Source organism: Triticum urartu, unplaced genomic scaffold, assembly GCF_003073215.2.
Source record: "Triticum urartu cultivar G1812 unplaced genomic scaffold, Tu2.1 TuUngrouped_contig_575, whole genome shotgun sequence".
In the NCBI taxonomy this organism is placed as follows: domain Eukaryota; kingdom Viridiplantae; phylum Streptophyta; class Magnoliopsida; order Poales; family Poaceae; genus Triticum; species Triticum urartu.
Window position 1 is genome coordinate 1 of NW_024116450.1, and position 6,159 is coordinate 6,159.

Here is a 6,159-nt window from a genome sequence, read left to right on the forward strand (position 1 = left end):
TATTATATTTTATATTTTTTATATTGTGTGCGGGTAACTTCAACTTTGAAAGATGGTCGTTGGATGAGGCGAATCCGATGGTCCAAAGATGGCAAATTTGAGCACTACTGGTCGTTGGATATCATCTAGATTCCACCAGATTTCGCCACATGTATAATCTAGAAGACTCCATGGTTAAACTTAAGCATAACTAGTTGACCCGTTGCGTCAAATGGTGCAGAGACCTGCTGAAGACATGCTGTCGATGAAAATAGTTTCATGCTACAAGAACCATCAACTAAATCGTGCTATTTTTAAACATGTTTATTACGTTGTTAAATAATAGTCTGGAAAAAGGGAAACTTTTCATAATATGAATATGTTCAGTTTGAAAATATGGCCACTATGATGAGAGAGTAAAGTTGGCACAGTTGTATTTTTTTAGCAATGGGTTTGGAAAAAGAAAATATTTGCGTGACATGAACATGCCTAATTTGAAAACATGGTTATCATCATGAGAAACCTGTTCGTGCATCTTTTTCCTGCAAAAAAAGAGGGAAAAAGACAAGAAACCTAAGAAAAAAACATGTCTTTGTTGTGCATATACGGAGATATAGGGATCAGGAGGGATTAGGATAGCCCATATGTTATTTAGCTCAGCCCATGTAGAGCGATGCCTGTGGCCTGTGAGGAGCTGAATATGAAGCTGTAGGGGGCGGATCCAGCGGAGACTCTCTATCCCCTCCTTTCTTTCTCGGTTCCTCAGTTGGGTGACAGAGGCGTTTCCTCAGCCGCCGACCGGTGCGATTTCTTACCTCTTTTGACTTCAGATTTGTCTGCATGCATGGATTTACTTTTCATCTAGCAGAGACCCACTAAAACCATGTTGTCGATGAAAATAGTTAACATTTTTCAAGGACATATGACGCACAGATCTGTTGAATCCATATGCGCGTTGAAAACGAAATTCATGTTTTAGTTGGTTTAGTTGTGGGCAAGGACATATGATTACCAAATTTACCCATTTAATAAAAAAAGAATGAAGACTATTGTCTATAATGAGATGTACACACATTTTAATTTATCTCTGAGCCAAATGGCGCAGAGTCCAATTTGATACCACGGGCTCATTGAAAATATTTGCATTTTTTTCAATATCTTTATGTTTGAGCAAGCGCAAAGACCATGTCAAACCCAAAGTGTTTTAAAAATATTTGACTTTGCTAGTAGAAGTAGGTTTTAGCAACCAGGGTAGCATGCATAGAGCCAAATGGCGCAAGGTATATGACATACAACTTTACCACGAAGATGTGCCGCGATATCTTCCTTTACTTAATTATGTTCAAACACATTTGGAGTTCAAACCCATAATTGGTGTCACATCCCTAAATAAAACCCAAAACAACTACCTTGTGCAACATGGCCTTTTACAATGGGAAAAATTACTACCACAAACAGAGTCTAGATGTTACATGTTACATAAGACATTTAATCACAGCAACAAACAATAACCTTCCCAAAGGGCAAACTCCCTTATGTAGTGTTGTCCTTTCATGTGTTTTAAAAAAAGGAACCTTTATTTTATTGGCAAATAAACGGTTTGATGGGAACCAAATATTTGGTAGTAGCTTGTCCCACATCTCAATCTCCTATAAAATGAGCGCAAGCGGCCAAAACACAATTGTTTCGATACAACAACGCTAAGAGAAATGAGTAATCTTCAAAGAAACAGAACATTTACATTAGTATAGTAGCTTTTTTAACCATGCAGGTGAATTGTATGTAAACTTCATAGAAGGCCAATGCTAAGGAACAACATGTTGCCATACTCATCCTACTCTCGCTTCTGGTCATCAATACGGGGAATCAACTTCTGACCAGCACCTTGAGCAACAACAACGATAGCATGCCCCTTCCCTTCAACATGGAAATCGATCTCCGGATTCAAACAGCAGTCAACATCTCAGGCTGCTCAGGGTGGCATGAAGAGTAATGTGGCCCGTGCTCCTTCCCATAAGTTTGACAAGACCAATGCCATCCACAATATTCACAACCGCACATGTGTCACATCGATTGCCTACTGAGCACACTCCACTGCAGTTTGAAACCCAAACGCCTTGTCTATGATGTCGATGTCGTTGTCCAAGTTTTTTGGGATCCCTGTAATGGATATCCTCAAATGACACCATTTAAACTCTTCAAATATCGCCACTGCTCCTCTCATTGTTCCATCCCCGCCAATCACATAAACCTGTGATTGCCATAAAAGGAATATTCAGATAGGATAGTAAGATCAAGGCCTGAAGAACATGAACAATTGGCATGTGAACCAACACACTTAATATTGTACTTAATTTTTTTTGACAATAAAAATGGAGCTGGGACCATATACATCAGAAGCTAGCCCTAGCTTGGTTTGTGAAAAAGGAAAAACCAGTTTCTTATGTGCCTAACACACCAGCAAATAAAACGCAACCTCCTCTGCATGCCAATAGTTCCAAGAAAAAGATTAACCATGAGAGCATCAAACTATCTGCAAAATGAAGGCCCTTGCTTGGATTAGACAGGATGAGTACGCCATGATAAACAAAAGGAACAAAAAGATGGATTAAAATTTATAGAGCAGTGCTAGGAAGAGCAATTTTAGGCACATCCATTAAGAAAATAATAACAATAGCAGCATAGTTAGGCATATAAATTGGTTAGTAAAACATATCTTTGGATTATTCTACCAGGATAGATAATAAAACATCACCTCTCAGGTCCCTTTTCAGCATAATGCCAATATATACTTCAAAACAGCATGTCAAAATTTAAAGAATCCGTTGAGATAAAACATGTGATTGATCAGTGTGAGCCACATTGCTTCTGTTTTTGAAACAGTAGTGAACATTGGTGATACACTACTTAGATAAAACTTGATAACATAGGTTTAGTGACTGTACAGTAAAATGTGTATATCCTATGTTGGGGATGTGATAAATTACACTTCAGCATTTGAATAATAGTATCGAAAATAATAGAAACTTTCCCACTTTGACGTTCCTCAACACAAGGAGCTTGTAACAAATCCGGAACCACTCCAGCCGTATACACGTTAGTCCATGCCAAACATCTTAACTTAAGAATAATCTTATGGTCTAATATCTTTAGAAAATAGCTGAAACTTATTTCTTCTAAGACGGTTCCTACAGGTATGAAATCACTCTAGCTATTAGTATGTATGAAACTTCTCTTTAGTGTTTCCATGCTGCCTGTCTGCACACTTCAATTATTTTTTGCAAGAACAAACCAGACTAAGAAAGCATTAGTGTGTTGCAACTTACTCAAGTTACCAGAAGATGAGAGAATGCTTGCCGATAAAAAGGGGAGAAAGGATATAATAACCTTTAAACATCCAAGGAAGTAACGTGTAATCCACCCAGCAAGTAAAACAGAGGCCATGGAAAATCTATTCTTCCAAGAACAAGAGGTTAATATACTTTAAGAAAATTGATGGTGAGACCCTGCAGTCACAAAAAAAATGGTATGGTAGCAACTCTATACAACCTGCTTAACTATTTCCCTCCTCTCAAGCTACAAGTCTTAACATGGCACAATGGACGAACACGACACATTCGGGCATCCAATAGCTCCAAAGTGCACGCAAAATTATAATTATAGACCGGAGGCTATCGATTGTCAAATTCTTTATTTTTTTCACAGCTTGTGAAAATATATTGTAGTGTAGTGTCACATTGCTGGTACAGAAAAGGCTGTTGGAATAATGAGAAGAGAAATATATTTTTGGACTGCTAGATGGATAAATCTTGATTTGAAATGTTAGTAGTGAATTCGTTCTTTTGCTCATGATGTGATTTCTTTTGCTAGGACGAATTAAGCCTGGGTAGAGTAGCACATGTGTGCAGGTTTGCCTATAATAAATTAGTCCTAAACCTGCAGTATATATGTTTATTTTAGCACTACAAATAATGTATGAAACTGATATTCCTTTCAAAAGTGTTTGTGCGTTCTGTCTCTTCTTCTACTTGATTTGTTCTACATTTTTGTACCGTTGTAAAAAGTTTCTCTACTATTTTATTAGGCTCAGTTAGTGACTTGTCTCAGGCATTTTCAACAAGCAGGAGCACTTGTAAGCGTCTGCCATGAGGAGGTGACCAGTACTTGAACAACTGGATACCACAAGAGGAGGTGTAGACGGATGAACATAATATTCAGGTCGACCTGACCATAACAACATTTTGGCCACCGATATTTCGCATCAAACACCAGCAAATTCTACAAATACACATATCAGAAAGTTTTTCTATTCATTTACATAATCTAGAAAGGTTAAACCAAGTCATAGAAGCTCACCTTATATAATGAATAGCATCCACCGTGTAGCTTTATCAACGGTACTGTTCAACTAAGGATCAGAAAATCTAGAATGATAAGCATAATCAAATTTGTAGATAAGCACCAATAATTCCGTGGAACCCAAAACTTCCAATACCTGAACAATCCAAACAGCAACAAAATACAAAATGTTCATTAGTTCAACAAATGTGAAGTACTGAAAGGCCTAATTTTGTTGAAATTTCTGCCATGATTAAATAAAACTTCTAATTAGCATATTTAGCAAAAATCGGGATTGTCCAGGAACAGTAAAATATGTATGATAGCTAACAAATTTCAAGGTTTACAGATATTTTTTTAAATAACAATTCAGGGTTGTGATTCATTGTGCAGAAGGTTCACATACTTCTGGAAAATATGATCCAATAAGTCTGTACTAACCTACTGTAGAACAAATATTTGGACGACAAGTAGCCCTACCATGCTGGAGATTACACTACATCACACTTTTGCTTCTTTCCATCACGGGTGCAATTCACATTGAGGAAAGCATCTAAGCATATTGAGAAAGGAACTCGACGAACTCAACAGAGAATGCAAATACAAATTATTAATAGTGCCATAAATATATAATTAGTGCAAATTCAGGAGTGGGTTCACTCTTTTTTTACCAGACTATTATGTGAGAAGGTGAATGATATAATGCATAAAAACAACAATCAATGTAAGAAAGCAAACCGATGTGCAAGGGCGGACTAACTCTTAATCATGATTGTTCTTGTAGGATGAATGTGCCTTCATAAGTCAAACAAAATCAGTGTTCCAAAGGAAGCAATAGGCAAAGATAGAGGACACCTAATTGGCTGCTGAGGCCACGCCATGTTGCACCTCCCCATGGTTGACCTTCCTGCCGAGTGATACTCCTTTTCATGTTCAAATAACCAGCTGGGTAGCAAGATCGCGTAAACCCACAACTCAACATTAAGATGATCAAAAGAAACAAACAAGTAACAGGACCATGTGTGATTGCTTACCTAATTAGACATCTATATAAAACAGAACGACATAGATAACATCCTCACAGAACCATGGATGCCTATGCAACCATGGAGGCATCCATACTAAATAGCAACTGAAAACACTTTTACATAATAATCACTGTCAAACAATCAGTCCAGAATCTCAGGAAATACCAGGAAATAAGGTACATCTTACATATGTCAATAGAAGATCAGAGTAGAGGAGAATATAATGATCATTCGGTGCTTCTTCATCTGCTACCTCACATATGCACGAATGTGCCAACAAAGCACAACATGCTGCCATGGATTCTAAAATAGGTATAACGACGGAGACAAGAGTGCACATCCTGTTCAAATGGAACCACAAAAATAAGCAACATAATAAAAGTAGTAAACAACATTCAGGAATATCCCTATTTTAGAAAGAATGAGGTTACTCAACTTGCTAATATTTCTAAACAAAATCGAGACACGGAATCAACCTTTGTAGTTCAAGTATAGATGATTCTCTTATAATTTGATTGTTAGATTTAAGATATATATATATATATATATTGATACTATTTTAATCCTGAGATTAAAATAACTATTTAGATCACAACGCTCCTATATAGGCGCCGACGTGACCCTCCCGAACTACAAAAGCTAAAAAGGAAAACACTCGATCCCCGAACTACCCAACCCACCCACCCCACCTCCCTCACAACGCACCACCCACCCCTATCAGCGATGCCGCCGTCGCCCCGCCCCCAGCCGGCGACGTCGCCGCGCAGCTACAGCCCCGCCCCCAACCGGCGACGCTGCCGCAGCCCCGCCCCCA

The 6,159-nt window shown here is 38.1% G+C and overlaps 1 long non-coding RNA gene across 2 annotated transcripts; it reads right to left on the reverse strand.

Annotated features, from left to right (window-relative positions):
• Positions 1-1,604: 1,604 nt before the first annotated feature.
• On the reverse strand, positions 1,605-5,934 carry LOC125529654. 2 transcript variants are annotated; one of them, XR_007292717.1, is made up of 6 exons: positions 5,533-5,934; positions 5,352-5,458; positions 5,173-5,262; positions 4,336-4,474; positions 2,438-4,257; positions 1,605-2,230 (listed from the first exon to the last, which is right to left on the reverse strand). It is a non-coding gene; the product is annotated as an uncharacterized LOC125529654 (long non-coding RNA). The 2 variants fall into 2 exon arrangements; XR_007292718.1 differs by having other exon boundaries at positions 2,438-2,512; positions 5,533-5,733.
• Between the last annotated feature and the right edge of the window lie 225 nt (positions 5,935-6,159).